Raw genomic sequence first — 18,267 nt, forward strand, 5'->3', positions numbered from 1 at the left:
TTTTTGTGTGTTTCCAATGATTGAGTTGGAAAAAATAGTTGTAGCACGGAAACAAAGCGTTTGCGGACGCATGTTCATATAATATATCTTTATCTACGTGTGAGGAATGCGTCCTGCAATTTGTGTCGTACTTTTTTGTTACACACTGTATATCTTTCCCAAAAAGTTTCATAACAGCAGCCAGTTCCAGTGTCTAACTTGTTTACTTTCTGACACAGATGGGCAGTCACGTTAAGATTTCTTGCCACAATGGAAACAAAAAGAAATGGTAAACCATATTCTTAACAGTGTCATTGACCGGTTTTCTGCGAATGGTCTCACTCTCAATTTTAAAAAGACCCAACATATTCAGTTCTACACGTCTAGAGATACTACACCGACGATAAGTGTAACATACGGTGAGGAAGTGGTAAATAGGGTGGAAACTTCTAATTTTTTTAGATACCGATGTTGATGAGAATTAAAATTGAAAAAAAAGTTCTAGAATCTCTAAAACAGTTTATTTTAGCTACATTTTCACTTAGAACCATTAATAAATCTTGTGGAGAGACAGACCAATAAGTTGACATATTTTGTATATTTCCATTGAATGGTATTATACCGACTTATGTTCTGAGATATTTCATATATAAGAAAGGAAGTCTTCGTTTCCCAAAAGGGTGCTGTGAGAAATTAAGTGGTTCTCACCCACGATAATATAGTAGACATCCGTCTAAGGACCTGGGTGTTCTGACTACTGTTTCACTGTATACTTATCCCATCATGAAGTTTGTTGTAAACAGTCCACTGCAGTTCAAAAGGAACAATGGCGTACATAATTACAATGCTATGAGGAAATTGACATCCATTATTCCATATTAACCTTGTCTTTAGCACAAAAAGGAGAGGACAGTTCTGAAACTAAAATTTTCGGTCACGTCCCCAGTAACACAAAATGTTTCTCAGAAACCAAAATAAAATTTAGAAACAAATTGAAAAAGTTTCTCCTTGACAACTTCTTCCATTCATATCTGTATATTTAATAATAAAAACAAAAATAAAACAAAAAGAAATAAAATTCGTAAATGTTCAGCATGTAGACATATTTACAAATTAATTTCCGATGTGAATGTAATATGACTTGTTCCTCATCATTATGATTAACGTGCAAATGATCCATGGAATATGAAACTAGGTAACTAATTAACTAACTTCGTGCTATAGCTCCCTACACCATGCAACCCGACGTAGGCCCAGTCTACCGTTGCTTTATACGCTCCCATAGTAGTTGGTGTCAATGCCACAACACTCTTGGGCCTGATTTGGGCTACGGCTAACCATGTTTTATTCATCCGGGAAATATATTATGTGGGTCCATAGCAGTTACGTTATAGGAATTCGATGAAAAGTCTTTCCACTGGCACCCGTCTAGGTTAATATTTTATTACTATGTAGAGTATAAGACATGGGATGTAAGCTAGCAAGGGGATGGCTTCTTGCTTGTATTACACTTTCCAGGAAGGCGCTTCCTGACGGTAACTTGCTCATGGCCGGCCTGTAGCAATCGCCCAATTCTTTCCGAAGCGCCAGTGGGTTCAGGAGTAGTAATTCAGCTGAGACAATGGTCCAGCGTGAGTTTGCACACAGCAGCCATCCACAGTCTCAGTAATCAGCACCTATACATTCCGTGGACCACTATCAACACTGAAAGAGAAATGAACCTGACGCTCAAAACTGCGGAAACCCTTCTAGGGTTTCTATCTAATTCTCCCAGGTCCACAGTAAGATTTCGTGGAGATTCAGTTGAGTGCATGAATTATCCACTCCGATGCAGTCCTCTCATGTCTAGAAATGTTTATTACCCGACACACCGAGCGAGGTGGCGCAGTGGTTAGACACTGGACTCGCATTCGGGAGGACGACGGTTCAATCCCGCGTCCGGCCATCCAGATTTAGGTTTTCCGTGATTTCCCTACATCACTGTAGGCAAATGCTGGGATGGTTCCTTTCAAAGGGCACGGCCGACTTCCTTCCCCGTCCTTCCCTAATCCGATGAGACCGATGACCTCGCTGTCTGGTCTCCTTCCCCAAACCAACCAACCAACCAACCAACCAACCAACTACTCGACACAACAGCTGCGTCCTGCAGCAAGTTAAATAGAGCTGTTGTACGCTTAACCCATTCTCTCACGGGACGTGATAATTCACGTAGACGAGGAGCTGTGACGTCACAGCGTGGAATTCCACGTTCCACTACACTGCAAAGCGTGAAATGAAGAATTTAGAATGTCGCATTTGAACTCTTCAAAGCATCAGAAAATTGAGGATCTCCGGAAAACGCGTCGTTTTAGCTAGATTTGTTATAATAAAATTACAGGAAACTACGTATCGATCGGTAGCTTCCTACAAATGATGTAATTAATGTTATAATCTGTGTGCTACCAAAGCATACCGTTTCAATGCTACGGCACAATGATAACCTATCGAAAGCCCATCTCTTTGATACAATTTGCATATTAAATATCAAATACTGACATTTGTATATATAAGATACAGTCTTTAGCATGTGTATATCGTACACGAGTTTTGTAGAGATAAATAGCAGCTTCATGTCCACCTCAAACTGCAAACATTTTTTCACCTTTTGTATTCTAAAAGAGTTTGTGTCTTTCTTATTCATTTAATAGAGATAACATTTCAAAAGGTGATGTTATCTGTTTCAAATGCTGTATTCGGCCAGTCTACGTCTGAAAGTAAACACAAATTACAGACTGCAAGCTTTTCCTATTATCAAATATCCTGTGTAATTGTGTTCTTATCTCTGGGTTTATGGAGTGGCTCATCTATGAAGTTTGCAGTAAATATCCGCTGAAGAGCCAAAGAAACACGTACTTCTGTCTAGAATTGTGTATGGTCCTCACGAGGACGCTTTAGTGCCGCAACACGACGTGGCATGGACTGGACTGCTATGTGAAGTAGGCAGGAGGGAATTGACACCTTGAATCCTGCAGGACTGTCCATAAATCCGTAAGAGTACGTGGGGGTGGAGCTCTCTTCTGAACTGAAAGTTGCAAGGCATTCCAGATATGCTCAATAATGTTCATGCCTGGGGAGTCTGGTGGCCAGCGGAATTATTTAACCTCAGAGGACTGTTCCTGGAGCCCCTCTGGACGTGTGACGTGTCGCATTGTTCTGCTGGAATTTGGCCGAGTCCGTCGGAATGCACAATGTACATGAATAGCTACAGGTGATCAGACAGGATGCTTACGTACGTGTGACCTGTCTGAGTCGTAGCTAGACGTATCCGGGGTCCCATATCACTCCAACTGCACACCCTCCACACCATTTCAGAGCGTCTACCAGCTTCAACAGTCCCCTGCTGATATGCAGCGTCCACGGATTCGTATGGTTGTCTCCATACCCAGACACGTCCATCCGCTCGATACAATTTGAAACGAGAGTCGTCCGACCAGACAACATGTTTCCAGTCATCAACAGTCCAATGTCGCTCTTGATGGGCCCAGGCGAGGCATAAAGCTTTGTGTCGCGCATTCATCAAGGATACACGAGTGGTCCTTCGGCTCCGGAAGCCCATATCGATGATGTTTCGTCGAATGGTTCGCACGCTGACACTTGTTGATGGTCCAGCACTGAAATCTGCAGTAGTTGGCGGAATTGTTGCATTTCTGTCACGCCGAACAATTTCTTCAATCGTCGTTGATGCCGTTCTTGCAGGATCTTTTTCCGGCCGCAGCGATGCCGGAGATTTGATTTTTTACCGGATTCCTGATATTCACAGTACACTCGTGAAATAGTCATACGTGAATATCCCCACTTCATCGCTACCTCGCAGATACTGTGTTCCATGGCTCGTGCGCCGACTATAACACCACGGTCAGACTCACTTGATAACCTGCCATTGTAACAGCTGTAACCGGTCTAACAACTGCGCCAGACATTTGTTGTCCGACCGCAGTGCCGTATTCTGCCTGTTTACATAGCTATGTATTTGAATACGCATGTCTATACTAGTTTCTTTGGCGCTTCAGTGTATATATACCTATCTTTGGGTTTGTGGACTGCCTCATGTATGTAGCCTGCACTAAATATCTTTGTCAGTGATAGTTAGCAGCTTTGAAAAAATCTTCTCTTTCGACTGAATGAAATATCGAAACGAATCTCGTTCTTGAAATGTGTGTGACGAAGCACGTTACTGCGAGTGTTGACAGTGAATGCAACCTCGAGAACATGGATGTTATGAATGGGGAATCCAACATTGGAGACTATACGTTAACTGTGTTTAATTTTAAACGGAAAGAGGGGTGAAGATACAAACGCGTTAAAAAATAACTTCTGCTATTTCGCATGTCAGAGCGTTATACAACATTATGTAGTGTTACTCTATCAGCAATTCGCTATTAAAACCATCGACGCGTCCTGAATTTTCTTCGCAATTTTCTCTGACCTTCTTCGACACTCGCTAACAGAGTTAACGCAGTTATGTTACGCGCGCCCATTTTCTTAAGGAAACTGTGTGGTTTGCGAGCCAAATAGAGCCGACATCGGCCGCTGGAGAGCGCTGAGAGCACAAATCACGTTAACCACTTTGTCCCGCGTGTCTCGTGACGTTGGACATACCATACGCGTTCACGTCCTCGTCAACGTTAGCTGCTTCGTCCCGTGTGAGGACGGACTTGGCATATTGACGATCCATATGTGATTTTCGATTCACAGCACGCCGCTCTTTATGCCCTCCGTGCAAATGTACTTTAGCGTTTCGCCATAACACATAATTAATTTCTGTTCTCTGTTAGTGTGCTAGATATGTTTTTCTGTGTTACTATCTTCCTCCGTGTAATCTCTGAAATTGCAAGTACATGAAGTAATAGATACTGCTTGGTATGACTGTTCGGTATTATTTTCTTTCACAAATGGTCGCCGTTACCAAATACCTTTATAAGCGTGTAACCTATATGGTGTCGGTGCCGCTGATTTTGAACCCATGTTTCACACAGGAGAGAGAGTGCCGCTTGTGCTGCTACTCTGCTCGCTCGCTATCCCCGTCGCAAGTCGTCCCTGGAATGTTTTCTGCTTTCCGCGGTCCGGCGCCTCCGATAGTCAGCTGAACCGAGAGAGCCCGAGCCAAAAACCGCTAAAATTAGCGAACAAGCGAAGAGCGTCAACGTTACGAAAATATTGGCGCTCGTGACGGTCAGTATGCGCTACTCCTGGTTGGAGGTGCCTCTGGTCCTGTGTGTGTGCGCGCAATGTGTGCGTCTGCCATTCAGGATTGCCGACTGTACACTTTATAGCGACTATACCTTCGCAATGTGTTCAGCTGGCAACGATAATTCACCTCCACTTCAGGCAAATCACAACTTGTGAGGAAATACGTGGTAAGTAATCTAACATTCCGTAAGTTTTTCCGAAGTGGATCATACATGAAACTGCTTTAGACGTGCTAACTGTAATCCTTTCCTTTGTGTCTAAAATAAGGAGAAGTGAGCTATAGACCCCTCTTAAGGCAAATCACTTAGTACAAATTGCTTCCGGTGTGTACATTCCTGCGACTCTGCAGAGTGCACTCCTGCGACTTCCGTAACCTCATTTTTGGGCTCAGTTTGCCAGCTGCAAAATTTATTTGTACGTTTGGTCGAGTGGAAGTCAGAGCGCGCCTAATCTGCTGAGCAAGAAGGATGTTATAATGAAACGTCCCCTTAGAAAAATGTATGAATGATTGTGCTGGTAAACCCCTTAGGTTATTTGATTTTCAAACAGCTGAGCAAATCTGAACGTACTCGGACATTTCTCTCTTTACTTATTCTGATCATCATTAAACTGACAAACAATATTTTTAGCGCAACGCAATCTGACTTTCAAAAATCCCTACAAAAGAATGGCCCTGACTAATAATAACCTGTAACTTTCATGAATCACTTACCTCACAAAAATATATATATTGGCGGTTCACCTCAAACTGCGCAACGCTACGCGCTGTTAACAGACAACTGCCCAACATACAATAGAAAATTCCAACAATGCAAACCAGCCACAGACTGCACACAGCACAGTCAGTGATTTCCATATAGAGCGCTACATGGCGTTACCAACATAAAAACCTAAACAGCCTACTTACAGAAACAATCCGACCGTAAAAACTCTCTTTTCTTTTTAGATTTTGTAACATTACTAAGCACTAAACGAAAAGGGATACGAATTTCAACCGCCTAATAACAGTAGCAGCAAGGCAGGTGACATTAAATACACTGCCTGACAAGAAAAGTCAAGTACCCAGAAGACATGGTTGCATGTCAATGTAATTTCGTACATGTACGTAGTCTGTTCAAAAAAATCCGGAACATTCGTATTTTTTCAGGCGCTCAGTCCGGAACCGCGCGACTGCTACGGTCGCAGGCTCGAATCCTGACTCGGGCGTGGATGTGTGTGATGTCCTTAGGTTAGTTAGGTTTAATTAGTTCTAAGTTCTAGGGGACTGATGACCACCGTCGAGGATCGATGCCGTGAACACCAGAGGCACACTCGATTGATGTATCCGAGCAATTCGGCGGTCGCTGAACATTGTTTGTCGGAAAATCACGCTATGGAGTATGACCGCACGAGGATTCTGGTACAGACGTCGAGATACTGGGAGAGCGTTGTTAGAGAGGCCATCGAAATTCGGACCAATGACGACCTCATAAACCGTGACTGTGGCTATAATCTTAGCAAGGCTTGGGAACCAGCGATTGGGTTAATCAAGAGTAAATCGAGCAAACGCATAGTTGTGACGACCACGGCGGACAGAGCCATCACACCGACGTCATCTCAGACGCCGTCGCAATCTGTTCCACCGCGCTACCGTGGCGCGGGGCGCGGACGGCGGAGGGAGCGCGCCGCGGGCGGAGGATATTTAAATCGGCCGCCGCCGCGACCGAACCCAGTACCCCATGAGCAGCCATAGCGTACGGATCTCCGTGCCGGCGCGTTCACAGGAGCTCAGTCCGTCAGTTCACCTGATGATGGCGACATGTTTGATCGCCGAAATATTGTGCCCGTTGGACACTATAGACCGGCAGTACCCCCGTGGATATTTTGATTATCAAATACGCCGGGAGAAACTCAAGAATCATATTTATTGATTTGTTTAATTTTGTATTCGGACTTCACATGACATCCGTTGAAGTTCGTTTTTGATCCCTTCATTCTTTTTATTATAGAGACCAGCTATCTCGCTGACCGAACATGCTGAGCTGCCGTGCCGGCATGCCATTTGGCTATCTGTCCAAGACTCACAGCCAGACCCAACTTTTCATATGTCGTCAACCGTGCGTCTACGAATTGTACTCGTAAATCCGTTATGTACACTCATGCTCATAAATTAGGGATAATGCTGATACATTATGAAACAACGCTCTGGTGGGCGGTTTGCGGGTTGAAGTCACCTCGGGATATGACAATGCGGTGAATTTGACCTGCGGTTGTCGCACGGTGGCACTGGCAGCAATCCACACACCTGCGGTGTGTTGGTGCATGTCATAGTACGGTGCAGCGAGTAAGTGTGCAGACGTTTTCAGACGTGCTAATGGTGACTGTGTGTTGAAAATGGCTCAAAGAACACATACTGATGACGTTATGAGGGGTAGAATACTAGGACGAGTGGAGGCAGGTCAAACGCAGCAGGTCATAGCACGGCCCCTCCGTGTGCCACAAAGTATAATCTCAAGATTATGGCAACGATTCCAGCAGACAGGAAACATGTACAGGCGCTACATTACGGGACGTCCACAGTGTACAACACTACAAGAAGACGGATACTTCACTATCAGTGCCCGCAGACGGCAACGGAGTACTGCAGGCAGCCTTGCTCGGGACCTTACTGCAGCCACTGTAACAGTTGTCTCCAGACACAGAGTCTACAGAGGACTGAACAGACGTAGTTTATTCGCCCGGAGACCTGCAAGGTGCATTCAACTACCCCTGGTCACTGGAGAGCCCATAAAGACTGGTGTCAAAAACACAGCACATGGTGATTGAAACAGTGGTCCAAGGTTACGTTCACGGACGAGTCCAGGTATTGTCTGAACAGTGATTCTCGCCGAGTTTTCATGTGGCGTGAACCAGGAACCAGATACCAACCCCTTATGTCCTTGAAAGGGACCTGTATGGAGTTTGTGGTTTGATGGTGTGGGGTGGGATTATTATTGGTACATGTACACTCATGCATGCCTTTGACAGAGGACCTGTAACAGGTCAGGTGTATAAGGACGTCATTTTGCACCAGTATGTCCGCCTTTTCAGGGGTACAGTAGGTTCCACCTTCCTCCTGATGGATGATAATGCACGGCCCCACCGAGCTGCCATTGTGGAGGAGTACCTTGAAACAGAAGATATCAGGCGAATGGAGTGGCCAGCCTGTTCTTCAGACCTAAACCCCATCGAGCATGTTCTCGGTCGACGTATCGCTGCACGTCTTCAGACTACTACGACACTTCAGCAGCTCCGACAGGCACTGGTGCAAGAATTGGTGGCTATACCTCAGCAGCTGCTCGACCAGCTGATCCAGAGTATGCCAACCCGTTCTGAAGCCTGTGTACGTGTACATGGCGATCATACCCCATATTGATGTCGGGGTACATGCGCAGGAAACAGTGGCGTTCTGTAGCACATGTGTTTCGGTTTTCTCAACTTATCACCAATACCATGGACTTACAGATCTGCGTCGTTTGTGTTCCCTATGCGCCTGTGCTATTAGCGCCAGTTTTGTGTGGTGCCACGTTGTGTGGCACCACATTCTGCAATTATCCTTGACTTATAAGCAGGAGTGTATATTCGCGTACAGCTCAGATGTTGCATTTGAAAGTCGCTTACCCGGTATCGGCAGAGAATTACGATATTGCAGTGCTGTGTTATTCTTATTACCATATCCGCAGCTCGTGGTCTAGTGGCTAGCGTTGCTGCCTCTGGATCACGGGGTCCATGGTTCGATTCCCGTTCGGGCTGAGGATTTTCTCTGTCTGGAGACTGAGCGTTTGCGTTGTCCTCATCATTTCATAATCAGCATCATTCGTGACAAAGGCAAGATTGGACTGTGTAAAAATTAATGTGTAAAAATGACCAGTTTAGCGCCCCACAAATCAAACATCGTCACATTCTGATTGATGAAGACAGCTGTTGATTTCAGATGGCCTTGAAAACCTTCTTCAATATGTGTAGTTAGGGCAAGAACTTGATCGGTGCAGCTGCATCCTTGTCTGAAGCCAGCTTGTTCAGGAGGGGTAGCAGCATCGAAGAACTGTGCTATTCTGGTTAATGTGTGAATTTAATCAAGAAGAGCAGACAATTGAACATCCATGCAGTCCACTTCATTCATACCCTGTAATTCCCGACGACTTGTTCACTCTCACACGCAACTTAATTAATTGGTTAAAAAACGCTGACTTTAAGGTTTAATCTTGTCTTATATCATATGTATATTGTATAAAATCACCATGCGATTAAATAAATAAGCCACATTCTGATTACGATGCAAAGTTCCTTTGGACGTGCATGCAAGTCCAAACGAATTTTGCATCGTAATCAGAGTTACACAGGCACTGCAATATCTTATCGTACAAGTAATAGATTCCCTGCAACATTATCCCACCACTGGTCGGAGACTAGCCGTAGCCGTACTGGGGAATTACTGTTCCATATGTAGGCTGCTGTTAACACCTCAACATAAACGGCTGCGTTTGGAGCGGGGCCGTGTGGGGCAAGCATGGACTGCTGCTGAAGGGCAAGGAATCTCGGTTATGCACTAGCCTGGATGATCTTCTTAGGCGACTATGGCGGCGAGCTGACGGGAGGCCAATTCTTCCAAAGCTTTGGAGAAGCACAGCGATGTCACTCCAGGAGTCATGCTGTTGATGATTAAGTCCTATACTCCGAAGAGTGTAGGGGACGATGCGGGAGATCCGCACCGCCGTACCAGGCAAGGTCCTAACGGAGGTGGTTTGCCATTGCCTTCCTCCGACCGTAATGGGAATGAATGATGATGATGAAGACGACACAACAACACCTAGTCGTATCGAGGCAGGAAAAAAAATCCCTGATCCCGCCGGGAATCTAACCTAAGACCCCGTGCGCGGGAAGCGAGAACGCTACCGCAAGACCACGAGCTGCGGAATGCTGTTGGAAACCATCTAATGTGACTTCAGATCACAGCTCGTACTGATTATGGGAACTATGACGGCACAACGGTATTTCACAATTAGCTTGCTTTGCTGTGTTACAACTCATGCAAGAGAATGTTAGCTCCATTGTTCAACGAGACAATGCTTGTCCGCCCATGGTACCAGTCTGTGTGAACTGTCGGCGAGATGTTAAGGCTTTCCCGTAGTCAGCAAGATCTCCAGATCTGTCCTCGATTGCACATGCACCTCGGACGTTATTTTCATCCCGGCGCCAATATCCAGGGTACCAAGGACCTTTTACAACAGTTGGGGGCCATCTTGCCTTACGAGAGGATATGATGGTTTTACGACAATCTTCCCATCCGAGTCACCCAAGCCAGAGCGAGTGCAACGTACTGGTAAGTGGGGCTCATATTGCCAAGTTCTTTTTAAATCTGACTCAGTTTTATAATCACATCACATACACTCTCAACCTGTGAAGTTTCATTTAGTTTCGTTCTTCGCTTCTGGGTGCTTCACTGCTGTCAGGCAGTATAAATGACTATTAAAGTCAACGACTTCTTCCTAAAGGTACCTGAGAACACAGTCGACAAAAAATGGCCTTGCAAAACCGGGTACATTAGACTTACATGAACTGGCATTGTACAGTCCACCAGCAGATGTCAGATTGACCAAATAATCTCTTTGAGGATTCACAAAAATCATTAGGTAGCTGATAGGCAATGGCTCATTTCCCTATGATGCCAATTCAACCAAAACACTTTAATCTTTTAACAGAAGCTCAGTTTATGTTCTGCTGACGAGGAGAACACGGCAAGTACCATAACCTGATTTCCCAGGAACTTCGCTCAGTGACATGTCTTCGTATGAATCTCACTCGGGAAAGGAACGTCTTTAACATTGGTGAGGATTTCGTGTGTTAACAGTAATTTCGCAGCAGACCATGCGTAAGGAGTCGCTTTTCCGAAAACTTGCAATTGATTATGAATCAAATTACGTTACAGGAAATTTCACAGAAAATAATTTAAAATAATTTTCTCTTTTTTAATTCATTCATGTAACTTTCAATTACTAGACGAAAAAGGACAATTTTATATCAATACACATTCGTGTAATGACATTCTAGACATGGGTGTACAAATGAAAAACAAAAATAAAAGTAGTATTAGGGTTTCGAACACAGCGCAAAATTAAGAAGCTGCGACACTAACCATTGTGTCACCTTTTCATCTGAGCAGATCTCCCGGTAAAAGACACATAAAGTACCTGGTATATACCTCAAAAACTTTAGCCGTCGCTTTTTCAGAAACGGTAGGGTATCTGCGGATATGCCGATACACGTGTTCGCTTGTTTTGACCCTCTTTCACTAAGAGAAGTTTCTGGGACATAGGGTTATGACACTTGCCGTGTTCTCCTCGTGAGGCGTGTGAGCTCATAAACTCTGTTCTGGTAGAACTAAACAAGAAAAAGTACCCTTCGGGCATAATACGTAGTCTTACCAAGGCCTACTGTTGTGTGCATCGCGAAATTCTACTGGGCAAATTAAAATGGTCCTGCATTTGTTGGAGGCATAGCTTCCCAATAGAGAACAGAGGGTCACATTTACAAATTGTATCATAGAAATAAGTCTAAATTTGCAGGGAGCAAACATTAAATATGACATTACACGGGAAACACTTTTTAATCTTCTGCAGAATTATGTTCCTTTGGTCTCGAACCGGTTTTCGGTCCAAAAAGCTGTAAGCTGGTTTGTGACCAAAGAAGTATAGCTTTGTAAAAAATTAGGAAGGGCTTTTCATTTAATTTTATAATCATGTCCTGCCAACCACCGACTGAAAATTGAGTAATTATTGTTAAATATGGTGTCCGGCAAGGTACGGTGCTCAGCCTTGAGGTTCATAAATGATTTACTTGGAACACTCTAGGGCTTTTGAAAGACTGTAATATTCTCTGATCACACAAGTATACTGATATAGGTCAAAATACATCCATAGCAGCCAATGCCACGAGAATAATGGAACGAATTGCACCTGATCCACGGCAAATAATTTAATCATTAATCTTACACAGCCTTATATTACGAGGTTTTCCAAACAAATAAAATTGACTTATAATTACATGAAACAACAATCAACGGGCGCGCACTTATGAGGTTTCCATTCGCATGGACAATAAACTGAGGTGGGTCGAGCACATAGCTAAGTCAACAAAAAAGCTCAGTTCTGACAGCTTTGCCGGAAAGATCTTTCTCGTTGTGGTGATCTACAGGCGGAATTGCTATTGTATCTTACCTTTACTCAGTATTGCCCTGTAGAATAATTTTCTGGGGCACTGCAGCTAAGATTAGCCTCATAATAAGAATATTAAGTAACGCTGATAACCGAAGGTTTTTCCAGATGCAACATCACAGACCGAGGACTCTTGTTCTTACGCGTGAATACACACACTGAAGAGCCAAAGAAACTGGTACACCTACCTGATATCGCGTAGGGCCCCCGCGAGCACGCAGAAGTGCCGAACACGACGTGCATGCACTTGGCTATTATGTGAAGTAGTCCTGGAGGAAACTGGCACCATGAATCCTTCAGGACTGTCCATAAATCCGTAAAAGTACAAGGGGGTGGAGATCTCTTCCGGACAGCACGTTGCGACGCATCAAAAAAAAAAAAAAAAAAAAAAAAAAAAAAAAAAAAAAAAAAAAAAAAAAAAAAAAATGGTTCAAATGGCTCTGAGCACTAAGGGACTTAACAACAGAGGTCATCAGTCCCCTAGAACTTAGAACTATTTAAACCTAACTAACCTAAGGACATCACATACATCCATGCCCGAGGCAGGATTCGAACCTGCGACCGTAGCGGTCGCGCGGTTCCAGACTGAAGCGCCTATAACCGCTCGGCCACACCGGCCGGCGCGACGTATACCAGATATGCTCAATAATGTTCATGTCTGGGGAATTTGGTGGCCAGTGGAAATATTTAAACTCAGAAGAGTATTTATGGGACCGCTCTATAGCAATTTTGGACGTGTAGGGTGTTGCATTGTCCTGCTGCAATTGCCCAAGTCCGTCGGAATTCACTATGGACATGAATGGATGCAGGTGATCAGGCAGGATGTTTACGTACGTGTCACCTGTCAGAGTCGTATCTAGACGTATCAGGGGTCCCATATCACTCCAACTACACCGCCTCACACCATTACAGAGCCTCCGTCAGCTTGAACAGTCCCCTGCTGACATGCAGGGTCCATGGATTCATGTTGTCTCCATACCCATACACGTCCATCCGCTCGATACAATTTGAAACGAGACTCGTCGTACCAGGCAACATATTTCATGCCATCAGTAGTTCAATGTCGGTGTTGACGGATCCAGGCGAGGCGTAAAGCTCTGTGTTGGATTGTCATCAAGGGTACACGGGTGGACCTACGGCTTCGAAAGCCCATATCAATGATGTTGAATGGTTCTCACGCTGACACTTGTAGATGTTGCAGCGTTGAAATCTGCAGCAATTTGCGGAAAGGTTGCATTTCTGTCAGCTGAACGATTCTCTCCAGTCGTCGTTGGTCCCATTCTTGCAGAATCTTTTTCCGGCCGCAGCGGTGTCGGAGATTTGATGTTTTACCAGATTCCTGATGTACACTGTACACTCGTAAAGCGGTCGAAAGGGAAAATCCCCGCTTCATCCCTACCTTTGAGATGCTGTGTCCCATTGCTCGCGCGCCGACTATAGCACCAAGTTCAAATTAACTTAAATCTTGATAACCTGCCATTGTAACAGCAGTAACCGATCTAACAACTGCGCCAGACATTTGTTGTCTTATACAGGCACTGCCGACCGCAGCGCCGTATTCTGCCCGTTTCCATATCCATGCACTTGAATAGGCCTGCCTATACCAGTTTCTTTGGCGCTTCAGTTGTAAGTAGGCTGTTTAGGTTTTTGTTATTGGTAACGCCACATAGCGCTCTGTATGAAAAATCACTGGCTGTGCTGTGTGCAGTCAGTGGCTGGTTGGCATTGCTGTAATACTCGCCATTGTAGTGTTGGGCAGCTGGATGTTAATAGCGCGTAGCGTTGCGCAGTTGGAGGTGATCCGCCAGCAGTGGTGGATGTGGGGAAAGAGATGGTGGAGTTTTGAAATTTGTAAGACTGGATGTCATGAACTGCTATATATATATTCAGTATTAAGGTAAATACATTGTTTGTTCTCTATTAAAATCTTTCATTTGCTAACTATGCCCATCAGTAGTTAGTGCCTTCCGTAGTTTGAATCTTTTATTTAGCTGGCAGTAGTGGCGCTCGCTGTATTGTAGTAATTGGAGTAACGAAGATTTTTGGTGAGGTAAGTTATTTGTGAAAGGTATAGGTTAATGTTAGTCAGGGCCATTCTTTTGTAGGGATTTTTGAAAGTCAGATTGCGTTGCGCAAAAAAATAATGTGTCAGTTTAAGCACAGTCGTGTATAATTTTTCCAAGGGGACGTTTCACATTGTACATTCCATAATGGGAGTAATTTCCGTTTAGACTATGCATCTCTATCCAGGGTTCAGAATTGAGTCTGGTAGAAAATTCTGTAACAGGTTACAAATACACCTCAGGCAGAAAATTGAAATACACAGATATTAAAAATAAGTAAGGAACCACGTTGTTAACCACTCTTGTGATGTACCAGAATGTCTGACTCCGCATAACTCTGGTATCTGTATCAGAAAGTGTCTCGTATTCCTACTGTACCAAGTATTGGTCAAAAGTAGAAGCAGAATTACTCTAATTATATGTCTGGAAGTTAATGTCTTTTGAGATATGAGCCTTTTTACTTGTAATGAATATTCTGTAGTATTCGGGTTCAAAAGAGATGACGTATTAAATGATCACTGTCGCACGTATGGGCAGGTGCAAATCCTCGAGCAGTCATTGAGGTGAGCCATCAGGATCGCTTCAATACCAGTGAATGGGCAGGAATTGTTGACGATAAACTCATAGAGCTATCGTTAAAGTCGATATGCAGCAGAATTTTAGAACATATATTGTGTTCGAACATTCTAAATTACCTCGAAGAAAACGGTCTATTTACACACAGTCAACATGGGTTCAGAAAACATCGTTCCTGTGAAACACAACTAGCTCTTTATTCACATGAAGTGTTGAGTGCTATTGGCAAGGGATTTCATATCGATTCCGTATTCCTGGATTTCCGGAAGGCTTTTGACACTGTACCACACAAGCGGATCGCAGTAAAATTGCGTGCTTATGGAATATCGTCTTAGCTATGTGATTGGATTTGTGATTTCCTGTCAGAGAGGTCACAGTTCGTAGTAACTGGCGGAAACTCATCGAGTAAAACAGAAGTGGTTTCTGGCGTCCCCCAAGGTAGTGTTATAGGCCCTTTGCTGCTCCTTATCTATTTGGGAGACAATCTGAGCAGCCGTCTTCGGTTGTTTGCAGATGACGCTGTCGTTTACCAACAAATAAAGTCATCAGAAGATCAAAACAAACTGCAAAACGATTTAGAAAAAATAGCTGAATGGTGCGAAAAGTGGCAGTTGAGCCTAAATAACGAAATGTGTGAGGTCATCCACATGAGTGCTAAAAGGAACTCGTTAAACTTCGGTTACACGATAAATCAGTCTAATCTAAAAGCCGTAAATTCAACTAAATACCTAGGTATAACGATTACGAACAACTTAAATGTGAAGGAACACATAGAAAATGATGTGGGGAAGGCTAAACAAAGACTGCGTTTTATTGGCAGGACACTTAGAAAATGTAAGACATGTACTAAGGAGACTGCCTACACTACGCTTGTCCGTCCTCTTTTAGAATACTGCTGCGCGATGTGAGATCCTTACCAGATAGGATTGACGGATTACATTGAAAAAGTTCAAAGAAGGGCTGCACGTTTTGTTTTATCGCGAAATATGGGAGAGAGTGTCACAGAAATGATACAGGATTTTGGCTGGAAATCATGGAAAGAAAGGCGTTTTTTGTTGCGACAGAACCTTCTCACGAAATTCCAATCACCGTTTTTTTCTCCTCCGAATACGACCTACATAGGGAGGAATGATGACCACGATAAAATAAGGGAAATCAGAGCTCGTACGGAAAGATATACGTGTTCATTCTTTCCGCGCGCTATACGAGATTGGAATAATAGAGAATTGTGAAGGTGGTTCGAAAAACCCCTCTGCCAGGCACTTAAATGTGATTTGCAGAGTATCCATGTAGATGTAAATGTAGAGGTACACGTTACCAAACGGATTGACACGTTCTGTTTGTGACCGATTTTTGCTGTGAATTACCAGCGCTACTGGAGAACATTATCCTTGCACAATTACAATGACTGTTGTTTATGCACGATGGGGCTCCACCCCATATTCTACGGATCGTGCGACACTACCCTGCCCCAATGTTTCGTGGACTGTGTATTGGTCGAGGAGATCCGGCAGCATGGCCTCCCGGTTCACCGGAACAGATTCCGTTGTATTTCTCGCTATGGAGACATTTATAGGCATTGGTATGCAGGGGCTGAACAAAAACATGGAAACGTCTCGAGAAATGCGTGCTTGAAGATAAATGCAGATGCTAGCCGAGGATTCAGCCTGTCCTGTTGGGTTTGACCACTAACGGAACCTGTGCAGTGTCCTCGGTACGTCGCACGTGTCAGTCATGATTAAAACATTGTTCTGTGTAGTGCTGAGTGCATTAGTCGGAACTGTGTGAATTCGAACGTGGGAAAGTTGTTGGTACTCTTATGGCGGTTGTTTCAGTAAACGAAAGTAGCCGAAATGTTTGGTGTTACAAGAGGCACCGCTTCGGCGCTTTCTATGGCGTACAGGAAAAGCGGAGAAACATCATCCGTAAAGTCACGACGCGGAGGAAAGTACGTATTGAGTAAAATGATGATGATAAGGACAACACAACACCCTGCCCCTGAGTGGAGAAAATTTCCGACGCAGCCGGGAATCGAACACGGGCAGTTAGGTATGACATTCCGTCGCTCTGACCACTCAACTACTAGATGCGGACACGTATTGAGTGATCGTGACGGATGGTCATTGAAGAGGATGATGACGAAAAATAAGAGGACGACATCTGAAAAATCCACTGCAAAACTAAATGTCGTACTCGCGAACCTTGTCAGCACCAAAACAACCCGAAGGGACCTCAAGAAGCAGAAAACTGCAGGGCAACCTGGAATTCCAAAACAGCGCATCAGCAATGCAAATGATCATAATGGGAAAAAGGGTGCCAAAACCATAAAACTTGGACTGTGGAACATTAAAAGGAAGTCATTTGGTCCAAAGAGTTTAGTTTCACACTGTTTAGATTTCTGGCCGAGTTCACGCCCCAAGACTGAAAGAAGGTGTTGATTCGGTGTCGGTTTTCTTGCGGAGCTATATTGTCGTATTCCAAGGGCCCCATGGTTACTGTGAAGGTCGTATTACTGCCAAGGGTTATGTGACAATATTGGCTGTTCAGGTTAATCCCATGGTACAATCTTTGTTCTCCAGCTTTTGTCCACTCCCTGTGTACCAAACCCGTCGACAATGTGTAGACGTTACAGGAGCATGTGACACAAAACAAAAAAAAAAACCAGCTACACTACTGACCATTAAAATTGCTACACCAAGAAAAAATGCAGATGATAAACAGGTATTCATTGGACAAATGTATTATACTAGAACTGACATGTGATTACATTTTCACGCTATTTGGGTGCACAGATCCTGGGAGATCAGTACCCAGAACAACCACCTCTGGCCGTAATAACAGGCTTGATAGCCTGCGCATTGAGTCAAAGACAGCTTGGATGGCGTGTACAGGTACAGCTACCCACGTAGCGTCAACACGATACCACAGTTCATCAAGAGTAGTGACTGGCGTATTGTGACGAGCCAGTTGCTCGGCCACCATTGACCAGACGTTTTCAATTGGTAAGAGTCTGAACTATGAGCTGGCCAGGGCAGCAGTGAAACATTTTCTGTATCCGGAAAGGCCAGTACAGCACCTGCAACATGCGGTCGTGCATTATCCTGCTGAAATGTAGGGTTTCGCAAGGATCGAATGAAGGGTAGAGCCACGGTTCGTAACACATCTGAAATGTAACGCCACTGTTTAAA

The 18,267-nt window shown here is 44.2% G+C and overlaps 1 protein-coding gene across 6 annotated transcripts in view; it reads left to right on the top strand.

The window, feature by feature from the left end:
* Positions 1 to 18,267, top strand: part of LOC126282049 (glycine receptor subunit alpha-3) — a 692,635-nt gene that overhangs the window by 137,065 nt on the left and 537,303 nt on the right. For 2 of the 6 annotated variants that reach the window (XM_049981480.1, XM_049981475.1), the window contains exon 1: positions 5,194 to 5,375. The exons of the other annotated variants lie outside the window; for them this stretch is intronic. The gene's annotated coding sequence lies outside the window, so the exon portion shown is untranslated. Of the gene's footprint in view, positions 1 to 5,193; positions 5,376 to 18,267 lie in introns of those variants that run through there. 6 annotated transcript variants of the gene reach the window in all.

This window comes from Schistocerca gregaria, chromosome 7, assembly GCF_023897955.1.
Source record: "Schistocerca gregaria isolate iqSchGreg1 chromosome 7, iqSchGreg1.2, whole genome shotgun sequence".
Classification (NCBI taxonomy): domain Eukaryota; kingdom Metazoa; phylum Arthropoda; class Insecta; order Orthoptera; family Acrididae; genus Schistocerca; species Schistocerca gregaria.